A 14,561-nucleotide genomic window follows, 5' to 3' on the forward strand; every position below is an offset into this window, starting at 1 on the left:
TGGGGAATTTAAATTCAGTTAATTAATAAATCCGGAATAAAAGCTCGTCTCAGTAATGGTGACCGTGATTGCCGTAAAAACCCATCTGGTTCACTAATGTCCTTTAGGAAGGAAATCTACCATCCTTACCTGGTCTGGCCTACATGTGACTCCAGACCCACAGCAATGTGGCTGAGACTTAACCGCCCTTTGAAATGGCCTCGTTGTATTCAAGCAGGCAGCTCGCTACCACCTTCTCAAGGGCAATTAGGGATGGGCAATAAATGCTGGCCTTGCCAGCGACGCCCACATCCCCTGAATGAATGAATAAACCGAGCCCAGCTATCATTGCTGTCCAGATATGGATTCTTTCATTTCTTTAGCGAGTGAGTTGCAATACACACAGGTTTTATTGGGTGACATTGTGCTTTGCAGGAATAAAGTAACACTTTTCCCTCCTGCTATCTCCCTCAGACTGCTGAGGTGGCCTGTCAAACCTGAAGAGCAAGTATGACAACGAGAAGTGTTTGGTGTCAGACACCATGGTGAAGCTGAGGAATGAGCTGAAGGCACTGAAAGAGGACGCAGCCACTTTCTCCTCTCTCCGCTCCATGTTCGCCAGCAGGTTAGAGTCCAGTCTGTACCGCCCTTCGCAGTGCTGCGTAGCCCACAAGTGTTCAGTTAACGTGGAGAGACTGGGATTGTTCTCCTCAGAGCAGAGAAGGTTAAGATCATAAGAACTAGGAGCAGGAGTAGGCCGTCCGGCCCCTCGAGCCTGCTCCGCCATTCAATAAGATCATGGCTGATCTTTTCGTGGACTCCAATCCACTTACCCATGCTCCCACCATATCCCTTAATTCCTTAAGGGGAGATTTAATGGAGGCGTTCAAATTCAGGAAGGGTTTTGATGGAGTAAATCAGGAGAAACTGTTCCCAGTGGCGGGAGGGTCGGTAACCAGAGGGACACAGATTGAAGATAATCGGGAAAAGAACCAGAGGGGGGAGGGGAGGAGAATGTTTTTGATGCAGTGAGTTGTTGTGATCTGGAACGCGCTGCCTGAAAGGGCGGTGGAAGCAGATTCAATAATAACTTTCAAAGGGGAATTGGAGAGATACTGGAAGGGGAGAAATTTGAAGGGGTGGGGGGGGGGGGGGGGGGGCGGAGTGGGACTAATTGGATAACCGGTCCAGGCATGATGGGCTGAATGGCCTCCCCCTGTAATGTGTGAATCTAAGCTCATTAGTGTCCTGATCGAGTGGAATAGAATGATACAGCTGATTAATGTTTGTAAGGAACACTGGATTAATAATTTGATGTGCAGATTTAGTTTCTAGGAACAGAGGAGTAGGGGTAGGCCAATCGGCCCATCGAGCCTGTTCCGCCATTCAATACGATCATGGCTGGTCATCTACCTCAATGCCACTTTCCCCCGCTACCCCCGTATCTGTTAATGTTGTTAATCTCCAGATATTTATCGATTTCTGTCTTGAACATGTTCAATGATTGAGCTTCCACAGCCCTCTGGGGTAGAGAATTCCAAAGATTCACCACCCTCTGAGTGAAGAAATTCCTCCTCATCTCAGTCTAATATGGCTGACCCCTTATTCTGAGACTGTGTCCCCTTGTTCTAGACTCACCAGTCAGGGGAAACATCCTATCCACATCCACTCTGTCACATCCCGTAAGAATTTTGTAAGTTTCAATTAGATCACCTCTCATTCTTCGAAACTCGAGAGAATACAGGTCCAGTTCCTCAATCTCTCCTCATAAGACAATCCTGTCATTCCAGGCATCAGTCTAGTGAGTCTCCTTTGCACTCCCTCTATGGCCAGTATATCGTTCCTTAGATAAGGAGACCAAAACTGTACACAATACTCCAGGTGCGGACTCACCAAGGCTTTAGACAATTGCAGCAAGACATCTTTACTCCTGTACTCAAAACCCCTAGTGATGAAGGCCAACATATCATTTACCTTCCTAATTGCTTGCTGCATCTGCAGACTAGCTTTTAGTGACTCGTGAACAAGGACACTCAGGTCTCTTTGGACATCAACACTTCCCAACCTCTCTCCATTTAAGAAATACTCTGCATGCTGTTTTTTCTACCTCTGCTTCTCTCTCCCTCCCCGCTCTTCTCTCTCCCTCCCCGCTCTTCTCTCTCCCTCCCCGCTCTTCTCTCTCCCTCCCCGCTCTTCTCTCTCCCTCCCCGCTCTTCTCTCTCCCTCCCCGCTCTTCTCTCTCCCTCCCCGCTCTTCTCTCTCCCTCACTAAAATGTGACAAAGTGCTTCAATGTCGTTCCCACGTTCATTACTTGAAATTCCCTTTCACGGCCCAGCCTACATGTCCTTGTCTGATTCCAATGATATAATGTCATTGGCACTTGTTCCTGCACAAGCAGTGCTTTGCCAGGAGGCCTGGCTGGATTGATTGTGCTCAACTTCATTCTAATCTGATCTTGTTCCGCAGTCACCTCAACCCAGAAATAAAAAGCCAGCCAGCGAGCGGCTGGAAGCCCACTGGTGTTCTCAGTGTTACTCGCCCGTGTTACTCGATCCTGAAACCGGGATCCCACAGCAAGATTGTCCATGCTGCGAGCAGCGACCGGGTTCGAACCGTTAATGCCCCAGTGCAGCTCAGAAGGAGTCCACTTGGCCCATCGAGTCTGTGCTGGCCCTTTACAACAGCAATCCAGTTCGTCTCACTCCCCCACTCTTTCCCCTTATCCCTGCGATTTCCCTTCCAAGTATTCATCCAATTCTCTTTTCAAGGCTACACTATCCACCACACTATCGGGCAGTGCGTCCCAAATCCTAACCACTCGCTGAGGGGTTTTCTCAAAAACAATGTTTCAACATCATGATTTGAAATTATCCCCCAGTATGTCATCCTGCTGCTGCTCCTTAATGTTTGTCCTAAAGCACTTTGAGCTCTGAGATTTGAAGCAGTACTAGCTTGCTGCTGATTGTGTTACTTATATACCTTACAAAGTATTGACAGCACAGAAACAGGCCATTCGGCCCATCTGCTCCGTGCTGGTGTTTCTGCTCCACACGAGCCGCCTCCCACCCCCTACTTCATCTCCCCTCTATCACCATATCCTTCTATTCCTCTCTCCCTCGTGTGTTTATCCAGCTTCCCCTTTTAAATACATCGATACTATTCACCTCAACCACTCCCTGTGGGAGCGAGTTCCACATTCTCACCACTCTCTGGGGAAAGGAGTTTCTCCTGAATTCCCCATTGGATTTATTACTGACTGTCTTATATTGATGGCCCCCCTAGTTCTGGTCTTCCCCCCACAAGTGGAAACAGAATTTGACCCCAAGTCACATCAGGAGATATTAGGGACAGGTGACCAAAAGCTCGGTCAATGAGTTCGGTTTTAAGCAGCGTCTTAAAGGAGGAGAGAGAGTTATAGAGTTATACAACACAGAAACAGGCCCTTCGGCCCATCGTGTCTGTGCTGGCCATCAAGCACCTAACTATTCTAATCCCATTTTCCAGCACGTGGCCCGTAGCCTTGTGTGCTATGGTGTTTCAAGTGCTGATCTAAATACTTCTTAAATGTTGAGGGGTCCTGCCTCTACCACCCCTTCAAGCAGTACGTTCCAGACTCCAACCACCCTCTGGGTGAAAATATTTTTCCTCAAATCCCCTCTAAACCTCCTGCAGCTTACTATGCCCCCTGGTTATTGACACCTCTGCTAAGGAAAAAAGTTTCTTCCTATCTATGCCGCTCATAATTTTATATACCTCAATCAGGTCTCCCCTCAGCCTTCTCTGCTCTAAGGAAAACAACCCTAGCCTATCCAGTCTCCCTTCATAGCTGAAATGCTCCAGCCCAGGCAACATCCTGGTGAATCTCCTCTGCACCCTCTCCAGTGCAATCACATCCTTCCTATAGTGTGGTGCCCAGAACTGTACACAGTACTCCAGCTGTGGCCTAACTAGCGTTTTATACAGCTCCATCATAACCTCCCTGCTCTTATATTCTATACCTCGGCTAATAAAGGCAAGTATCCCATATGCCTTCCTAACCACCTAATCTACCTGTGCTGCTGCCTTCAGTGATCTATGGACACATACACCAAGGTCCCTCTGACTCTCTCTACTTCCTAGGGTCCTACCATCCATTGTATATTCCCTTGCCTTGTTAGTCCTCCCAAAATGCATTACCTCACACTGCTCAGGATTAAATTCCATTTGCCACTGCTCCGCCCATCTTACCAGCCCATCTATATCGTCCTGTAATCTAAGGCTTTCCTCCTCACTATTTACGACATCACCAATTTTCGGGTCATCTGCGAACTTACTGATCATACCTCCTATATTCACGTCTAAATCATTAATGTACACTACAAACAGCAAGGGTCCCAGCACCGATCCCTGTGGTACACCACTGGTCACAGGCTTCCACTCGCAAAAACAACCCTTGACCATCACCCTCTGCCTCCTGCCACTAAGCCAATTTTGGATCCACTTTGTCAAATTGCCCTGGATCCCATGGGCTCTTACCTTCTCAACCAATCTCCCATGTGGGACCTTATCAAAAGCTTTACTGAAGTCCATGTAGACTACTTCAACTGCTTTACCCTCATCTACACGTCTATTCACCGCCTTGAAAAATTCAATCAAGTTAGTTAGACACGATCTCCCCCTGCCAAAGCCTTGCTGACTATCCCTGATTAATCCCTGCCTCTCCAAGTGGAGATTAATCCTTCCCTCAGAATTTTTTCCAATAGTTTCCCAACCACTGATGTTAGACTCACCAGCCTGTAATTACCTGGTTTATCCCTGCTACCCTTCTTGAATAATGGTACCACATTCACTGTCCTCCAGCCCTCTGGTACCTGTCCTGTGGCCAGAGAGGATTTGAAAATTTGCGTCAGAGCCCCTGCTATCTCCTCCCTTGCCTCACATTACAGCCTGGGATACATCTCATCTGGGCCTGGGGATTTATCCACTTTTAAGCCTGCTAAAACAGCTAATACTTCCTCCCTTTCAATGCTAATATGTTCAAGTATATCACAATCCCCCTCCCTGATCTCTGCACCTACATCGTCCTTCTCCATAGTGAATACAGATCAAAAGTAATCATTTAAAACCTCACCTATGCCCTCTGGCTCCACACACAGATTGCCACTTTGGGCCCTACTCTTTCCCTGGTTATTCTCTTGCCCTTAATATACTTATAAAATGCCTTAGGATATTCCTTTATCTTGTCCGCCAGTGTTTTTTCATGTCCCCTCTTCGTGCTCCTAAATACTTGGTGGAGCGATGGGAATCGGGGGATGGTAAAGAGGCCAGAATTGGAGGAGCGCAGAGATCTCGGAGGGTTGTCGGGGCTGGAGGAGGTTACAGAGATGGGGAGGGTTGTAAGGGCTGGAGGAGGTTACAGAGATAGGGAGGGTTGTAAGGGCTGGAGGAGGTTACAGAGATAGGGAGGGTTGTAAGGGCTGGAGGAGGTTACAGAGATGGGGAGGGTTGTAGGGGCTGGAGGATGTTACAGAGATAGGGAGGGCTTTAGGGGCTGGAGGAGGTTACAGAGATAGGGAGGGTTGTAAGAGGCTGGAGGAGGTTAGAGAGATAGGGAGGGCTTTAGGGGCTGGAGGAGGTTAGAGAGATAGGGAGGGTTGTAAGGGCTGGAGGAGGTTACAGAGATAGGGAGGGTTGTAGGGGCTGGAGGAGTTTACAGATAGGCAAGGGCTGAGGATGTGAATTTTAAAGTCTCCTTTTTTCCCCCCCCCCACCCCCGCCCGTCTCTCTCTCTCCTTTTCCCCCCCCCACCGTCTCTCTCCTCCCCCCCCCCCCCCCCCCCGCCCGTCTCTCTCTCCATCCCCCCCCTCCCCTCTCTCTCCTTCTCCCCCCACACCCCCTCCCCATCCCCGGTTCCTCCTGCCAGGTGTGATCAGTATGTGACACAGCTGGATGAGATGCAGAGACAGCTAGCAGCAGCTGAGGATGAGAAGAGGACCCTGAACTCTCTGCTGCGTATGGCCATCCAGCAGAAACTCGCCCTCACCCAACGGCTCGAGGATCAAGATGCAAAGCCTGACCTGCCCCGGCACGGTCACAACCACAGCCACGGCCGAACCAAGACTCACTCCAGGAGCAAACCTCGAACAACCCGAGCCAGCCCACAGGTAACCTCAGCACCATTTCAGAAACATGCCATTGGCCGCAGTGCACTTTGGAGGTTTCCCAAGCTCCTGAAGGCACTATAGAAATGCAGTTCCTTTTTGTTCTTTTATCAGCTCGCTGCCGAGAGTCAGGAGCTGTGTACTACAGTGACAGCTCACTATACTTGCTGTGCACACATTGGCTGCTGTGTTTCATACGTTACAGCAGTTCTGAAAGGTGCTGCTGAAATTAGTTTTTTTTTCTCTTTTCATTCTTTCCTCTTTAACACTCTCTGTCTGTCTCCCTCTCTCTCGCAATCTCCCTCTCTCTCGCAATCTCCCTCTCTCTCGCAATCTCCCTCTCTCTCGCAATCTCCCTCTCTCTCGCAATCTCCCTCTCTCTCGCAATCTCCCTCTCTCTCGCAATCTCCCTCTCTCTGTCTCTCTCGATCTGTCTTTCTGTCTTTCTCCCTCTCTCGATCTCTCTCTCTCGATTTTCTTTCTCCCTCCCTCCCTCCTTCTCTCTCTGTCTCTCTCTCTCTCTCTCTCTCTCTCTCTCAATTTCTCTCTTGCTTTCGATATTTCTCTCTCTCTCTCTCTCTCTCTCTCTCTGTCTCTTTGTCTCTCTCTGTCTCTGTCTCTCACTGTCTCTCTCCCTCTGTCACGCTTTCTCTTTCCCTCTCTCCCCCTGTCTCCCCCTTGTACCTTGTAATGTAGCAGTCCACCAGTTGACCCACACTCTGTTTTGTGTTTTTCTTTTCCAGCAGCAGAATATTTGAGGTGAGGAGGGGGCCCGGGAACCTCGAGCAATCCTCGTCGCCACTGACCCCTCTGGCAGCCGCCTTTGCCAACATCACCGCAGAACACAACAGACGGGCCACGCGTAGGGGTAAAGACCGCCGCTGGTGGGCTGGGGAGCTGTGTCAGGAGCCCGCCAAGCCCCCTCCGCCCCTTCCCCAACCTCTCACTCCCCCCCCCACCCCCAAAAACGTCTCTCTTCGATGCAGAAACCACAGCTCGTGCAATCGGCGAACGGATCCACTGGCCGGTCAGCTGAAAATGGGGTTGATTTAACTCTGCACACAGCCTTTTTATCACGAAGTGAGGGAGTCTATCATCTTTTACTGTTGTACCTTCTTCACAAGCAACCACCGATTTACCAGTCACTGTTCCAGGGCCCCGGATACACTGTGCCTTACAGCTCTCCGTCTGCTGAATAAGATACCCCCTCCCCTACTTCACTGTATCGGTCCGCTTTGGAGACACCACCGAGCTCTGCTTTCATTTCCCCCACTTCCCCACCACCCGTTGACCAGTCATATAAGTGCCCCAGAAACCTGCTACCTAACCAAAGGTAATAAAACCACAAGGGACTGCCAGTGTTGGAAGCTGATGACGTATATTATTTGTTGGGGTCTGGGAGGAGGGGTCGGCAGTGTGGAGGGTGGGTGGGCGATGGTGTGCAGAGGTATATGTGACGTACGGTTACAGCCAAAAAAAAAAATGAACAGTTTTCTCCCTCTGTCCTGCGGAGTCTAGCCTTGTGCCTTTTTAAAAATAATAATGTTGGCCTGTGTACACTGTCTGTGGTGGGTGACGCGAGAGAGAGAAGGTCCGTCCTTGTACAGGCTGAGAGCAGTGGCCTTAAACACAAGTGCACAGATCTAACCACCAGTAACGGGTAGCCACTGGGTGGTTGACCTCTGACCTATCGCCTTACAGTCAAGCCTTCACAGCAGATGTCCATCTTTTGTACAGTGTATGTAATTTTTTTTTTTTTTTGAATGGCTTTCTGCTGAAGAAACTCCCCCCAAAACATTACTGTCCGCCTTTCCTGGGGAGCTCAGCATTGCAGGGAGCAACTTTCAGCCCACTTTCTCCCTGGCAGTTTTGCCTGAGAGTTTACTTCACTCCCATACATTCTCCTTACCTCAGTATGTCTGTCCTCTCGCTGTCTCTCTCTGTCTCTCTCTCTGTCTCTCTCAGGTGATATTGAAATGTTATCCTGATCTGTGGTGTGTTTTTTTTCCTGCCCTGTATCATTCAGCATCGATGTGGTAGCCTGACTGACTGTCTGTCTCTTGTCCATCCCGTTTCCCAAGTGGGTAAAACTATCTGGTTAAATGTTCAGGGGAGGGAAGCATTGCTGCTGCCGTGTCAGACGGGATACGTTTTGCCATCAGCCAGGAGGCCAAGGCTTTGTGTTAAACTTCAACCCGGTTCCTTTTTGAAAATTGATGATTCACGCACAATTACTGTGGTATTGTCTGGTGTCTCTGTGTGTGTGTGTGTGTGTGTGTGTGAATGTCTGGTGTCTGCACGTGTGTCTGTCTCTTGTCCGCTTTGTGTGTCTCTGTCTGTCTCTGGTCCGTCTCTCTCTCTCTCTGTCTGTCTCTCTGTCTGTCTCTCTGTCTGTCTCTCTGTCTGTCTCTCTGTCTGTCTCTCTGTCTGTCTCTCTGTCTGTCTCTCTCTCTCTCTGTCTCTCTCTCTGTCTCTCTCTCTCTCTGTCTGGTGTCCCTGTGTCCGTCTCTGTCTGCTTCGTGTCCGTGAGAGTCACTGTAATCTGACGCCTCTGTGTCCTCGTTCTCCCTGCCTTTACCCAATGCCTACTGGCTGCTGCTTGATTCCAATATGACACACGTCCTGTTCAGGTGGTGAGGGATCTGCTCTGGCTAGCTGAAGCCGGGGGTGGGGGGTGAGATCCCTCCCACCCACCTACCTAACCCGTTCTGCCAAGCAGCTTTCCGGCTGCAATTGGGAGCTCTGCTGAAGTTTACAGAAGCAGTAATCATGTGTGTGTGTATATATGTGCGCGAGGAAGGGGTGCATGTATCTGAAGTGCCTTCAGAGTTTTTTGCCTAATTGATCAATACTGTATGTAAGGTTTTTCGAAAACAAGAAATGAAATTGGGGGCGAATCGCTGTAAATCGGGTATCACCGGGTACAATTCAATCAGACAATGGGACAGCCTGTGCAGATGGAGAGCAAGTTGTCCACACTCTGAGGTCCCTTTCAATCATGGCTCTGATTTAACCCTTTCCAGTTCATCTGCCCTCGTTCTCCTTGCTCATTCACTGTTAAATCTGTCACTGACTGCTGATTTTGTTTTCACCCCCCCACCCCCAGAATAATGAACGTGGGCTCACTATACAAACGCGACCAGCTGTCACGGCCCAGCCCAGTGCCCACGTACACTCCAAGTAGATGGTGTGAGGGATGGTGGTCAGAGCAGGAGCTGCTAGCAGGGTGGGGGTTGGTTTTGTGGGAGACTGCAGCATTGGTACTGCTGCTGCCTTATCGAAAAGTGCAAACTCTTCTTTTTGGTTCCTCACTATCCGTCTCTGCAAACAAATAAAATTCCACGTTTCATCCACTGACCACTGCAATCGAGTCACCCTCATTTCCTCAGTCTCACTGTCTTACCTCCCAGCCAGTGTCCCGCCGCCCCCCACCCACTACCAGGTGCCAGTGCTGAGGGAGCGCCGCGCTGTCGGGGGGTCAGGACCGAGGGAGCGCCGCGCTGTCGGGGGGTCAGGACCGAGGGAGCGCCGCGCTGTCGGGGGGTCAGGACCGAGGGAGCGCCGCGCTGTCGGGGGGTCAGGACCGAGGGAGCGCCGCGCTGTCGGGGGGTCAGGACCGAGGGAGCGCCGCGCTGTCGGGGGGTCAGGACCGAGGGAGCGCCGCGCTGTCGGGGGGTCAGGACCGAGGGAGCGCCGCGCTGTCGGATGGGCTGTCTTTTGGGATGTGATGTAAAACCCAAGGGCCCCGTCTGCCCATTCGGGTGGATGTAAAAGATCCCGTGGCCACAACCCCACTGCTGGGTTTACCTACCTTTTGGTGCCCTTGCCCCAGGTGAGCTTGTAGAGGATGGTGGTCAGGATACAGGGCATGGAGGCGAGAGTCAGGCACCATTTCTAAGACACCAGAAAATCACACTGGAAGCCCAACACACTATAGCATTGTGTAACGTGCTTACTGTCCCACCAGTACTGTACCCCAGTGTTATACAGTGGCAGACCCGCCCCCACCGGTACTGTACCCCAGTGTTATACAGTGACAGACCTGTCCCCACCAGTACTGTACCCCAGTGTTATACAGTGACAGACCTGTCCCCACCAGTACTGTACCCCAGTGTTATACAGCGACAGACCTGTCCCCACCAGTACTGTACCCCAGTGTTATACAGCGACAGACCTGTCCCCACCAGTACTGTACCCCAGTGTTATACAATGACAGACCTGTCCCCACTAGTACTGTACCCAGTGTTATACAGTGACAGACTTGTCCCCACCAGTACTGTACCCCAGTGTTATACAGTGACAGACCTGTCCCCACCAGTACTGTACCCAGTGTTATACAGTGACAGACCTGTCCCCACCAGTGCTGTACCCCAGTGTTATACAGTGACAGACCTGTCCCCACCAGTACTGTACCCAGTGTTATACAGTGACAGACCTGTCCCCACCAGTACTGTACCCCAGTGTTATACAGTGACAGACCTGTCCCCACCAGTACTGTACCCAGTGTTATACAGCGACAGACCTGTCCCCACCAGTACTGTACCCAGTGTTATACAGCGACAGACCTGTCCCCACCAGTACTGTACCCCAGTGTTATACAGTGACAGACCTGTCCCCACCAGTACTGTACCCAGTGTTATACAGTGACAGACCTGTCCCCACCAGTACTGTACCCCAGTGTTACACAGCGACAGACCTGTCCCCACCAGTACTGTACCCCAGTGTTATACAGTGACAGACCTGTCCCCACCAGTACTTTACCCCAGTGTTACACAGCGACAGACCTGTCCCCACCAGTACTGTACCCCAGTGTTATACAGTGACAGACCTGTCCCCACCAGTACTGTACCCCAGTGTTATACAGTGACAGACCTGTCCCCACCAGTACTGTACCCCAGTGTTACACAGCGACAGACCTGTCCCCACCAGTACTGTACCCCAGTGTTATACAGTGACAGACCTGTCCCCACCAGTACTTTACCCCAGTGTTACACAGCGACAGACCTGTCCCCACCAGTACTGTACCCCAGTGTTATACAGTGACAGACCTGTCCCCACCAGTACTTTACCTCTCTCTCTCTCTCTCTCTCTCTCTCTCTCTCTCTTTCTCCCCCCCCCCCCCCCCACCACCTCCCTCGCGCTCTCCTCACTCTTTCTCTCGCTCTCTGTCTGCCCCTATTTCCCCCACAGTCCTCACCTCTAATCGCTATCCAGTAACTGCCAGTGAGGGACGATTTATCATCCGTGTCTCGACACTCGCCTCATTTCCACGTCATCCACCCAAGTTCTGGGAAGGTTTAAAACCGGTGGGGGCGGGTTGCTGGTGATTGAGTGAAGTGATGACATGCTCACGTAACTCTTGCAGACGATCCCGCCCGGCCCTGAGCTAACGGGCCAACCACATGTCTCCAGAGGCCTGGAGAGTTTGCAGGTAAGGCTGTGGCATGGCCATTCTGTGGGGAGGAGGGTGGCGCCTTGGCAGGTGGCAGTTCCTGGTTGGAGTGAGCCGTTTGTCAAACCTTTCTGTCTGGAAGTGCCTTTTAATCTTTTTTAATTGTTGTACATATTGTAAATGCTGCAAGTTCTTCCCTGAACCAAGGGACATCATCTTGTCGAGTACTGAATGTATCTTACTATCTGATTTGAGTTTACGACTGGGTAGGAACTGGACAAGGGAGGGTGGGAGAAAGTGCAATTTCAGTGGAGTCTGTGTGAGTGTGTGTATATACACCATGTCAATAAATATGTCTGAATTCAAATTCCATGCTGCCCTGTGTCATGTCCTAAATCTTGCTTTCTCTCCTCTCTGGAACAGTCATTGAGTCATTAACAGCACAGGAGGAGGCCATTCAGCCCATCAAGTCAATGCCAGCTCTCCCTGGAGCCATCCAATCAGTCCCATTCCCCAGCTCTATCCCCCCCTAGCCCTGCAAGTTTACTTCCTTCGAGTGCCCATCTGGTTTCCTTTTTGAACAATAACTTGCATTTATATAGCGCCTTTAACATAGCAAAACATCCCCAAGACGCTTCACAGGAGTGTAAATCAGACAGAGTTTGACCCCGAGCCACATCAGGAGATATTGGGGATGGGCGACCAAAAGCTCGGTCAAAGAGGTCGGTTTTAAGCAGCGTCTTAGAGGCGGAGAGGTTTAGGGAGGGAATTCCAGAGCTTAGGGCCCCAGGCAGCTGAAGGCACAGCCGCCAATGGTGGAGCGATTGGTTACGAAGATAGGTGGGGGGTGGGGGGGCATGGAGAGATTTGAAAACTATAATGAGAATTTTAAATTTGATTGGGAGCCAGTGTAGGTCAATAAGCACAAGGGGTGTTGGGTGAACAAGACTTGGTGCGAGTTAGGACACGGGGGCAGCCGAGTATTGGATGAGCACCGGTATGTAGAGGGTAGGATGTGGGAGGCAGCCAGGACCGGACTGGAACGGTCAAGTGTGGAAGTAAAGACGTGGATGAGGGTCAACAGTAGATGAGCTGAGGCGGAGTTGGGGGGATGGGTGGTGGCAGAGAGTGGAAAGAGGCAGAGTTGATAAATCCCCTGGACCAGATGAGCTACATCCCAGAGTATTGAAGGAGGTGGCTATAGAGATAGATACATTGGTGTTTATCTTTCAAAATTCTATAGATTCTGGAAGGGTTCCTGCAGACTGGGAAGTAGCAAATGTAACCCTACTATTTAAGAAGGGAGTGAGAGAGAAAACGGAGAACTACAAACCTGTTAGATTCAAACATTTTCCCTACTACTGATAAACTATTATAAAGGATGAGATAACTGGACACTTGGAAAATAATGGTGTGATGGGGCAGAGTCAACATGGATTTGTGAAAGGGAAATCATGTTTGACAAACCTATTGAAGTCTTTTGAGGTTGTGACTTGTAGCATAGTGTTACGACAGGTGGGGAAGGGGTTTCAGGCTCCCCTTTCGCTCCTTCTCTGGTTTGACTGCAACAGGGTTTATCTTTTAAACACCGTGATTTAACGTACCACCTCAGTGAGCAGTTTCTCCTGCTGCTCTAATATATACTTGTAAATGAACCAATCAGACAGGTTTTCTTAAACTTGCAACTTTCTTGTTTAAACTTATTAACCCGATCGCTCTAAACCGGTTAAAATTACACTAAAATACGCGATGCATCCACGCTCATTCACACGAGGGGGACATGCACACGCACAAATAGATTACAGAGGGGAAAAACAGAGTTGGGAAGTTGGAGTAAAGTCCTTAATAAAAAATGGAATTTAAATACTGAAGTTTAGTCCCAGTGTATTTGGTTGAAATTGTAGTGCTGAAGTCCTCACTGGGCCACATGCACGGTTCAGGCTTGAGTCTCAGGTTCTGGAAAGCAGAAGAGGGGCTTTATCCTCATCGCAGGCTGTGCTCGGCTGTCGGCCTGTGGCTGAGGCCTCCCTGGGTCTTTGCGGGAGAGAGATTTCCTTCCCTGGATTTCAGTTACTGTCTCCTTCTGAGGCACAATTCACAAACTCCCAGAGTTGCACAAGCATTCACGTGATGTGACCACCTCTGTGTTTGTTCTTTGAGATTCAAGGCTTTCCTCAAGCTGTTCAAACATACTTTGGGGTGGTGGGGGCAGTTTGGCTCTTTCAAAGTCAATGGGTGTCGAAGGTTTTTGACTATCAACATTGACAAAATCATTCTAGGTAATTGAATCAGAGAGCACCCACGTTGTTCTGGCTAGACTGGGTAATCACCTCTGTCTCCCAGCCAGCCTTTGGCTTCTCATATGCGAATTGTGTGTGGCCATCCTAGCTGCTCTGTTCCGCTTTCAAGTTATTTGTAACAATGTCCAGTAAAAGTCTCAGGCAGAGTTCCATACGATGAAGTTAATATTTCCATTTGGCATGTGGGGTTTCTGTCACAATTGATAAAGGAGAATCAGTGGATGTGGTGTATTTGGAATTTCAGAAGGCTTTTGATGAGGTCCAACAAAATTAGAGCACATGGGATTGGGGGGAATATACTGCAATGGATTGAGAATTGGTTAAGAAGCAGAGAGTAGGAATAAATGGGTCATTCTCAGGATGACAGGCTGTTACTAGTGGGGTACCGTAAGGATCAGTGCTGGGGCCCCAGTTATTCACAATCTATATCAATGATTTGGATATGGGAACCAATTGCTGCTAACACAAAACTAGGAGGGAATGCAAGTTGTGAGGAGGATGCAAGGAGGCTTCAAGGGGATTTGGACAGGCTACGTGAATGGGCAAGAACATGGCTGATGGAATATAATGTGAATAAGTGTGAATTTATCCACTTTGATAGAAAAAACAGAAATGCAGATTATTTCTTAAATGGTGAGAGGTTGGGAAGTGTTGATGTCCAAAGAGACCTGGGTGTCCTTGTTCATGAGTCACTAAAAGCTAGTCTGCAGGTACAGCAAGCAATTAGGAAGGTAAATGATATGTTGGCC

At 49.8% G+C, this 14,561-nt stretch overlaps 1 pseudogene; it reads left to right on the forward strand.

The window, feature by feature from the left end:
- Positions 1–11,831, forward strand: part of LOC137358361 (protein bicaudal D homolog 2-like) — a 59,305-nt pseudogene extending 47,474 nt beyond the window's left edge.
- Positions 11,832–14,561: the final 2,730 nt, after the last annotated feature.

This window comes from Heterodontus francisci, chromosome 49 (genome assembly GCF_036365525.1).
Source record: "Heterodontus francisci isolate sHetFra1 chromosome 49, sHetFra1.hap1, whole genome shotgun sequence".
Classification (NCBI taxonomy): Eukaryota; Metazoa; Chordata; class Chondrichthyes; order Heterodontiformes; family Heterodontidae; genus Heterodontus; species Heterodontus francisci.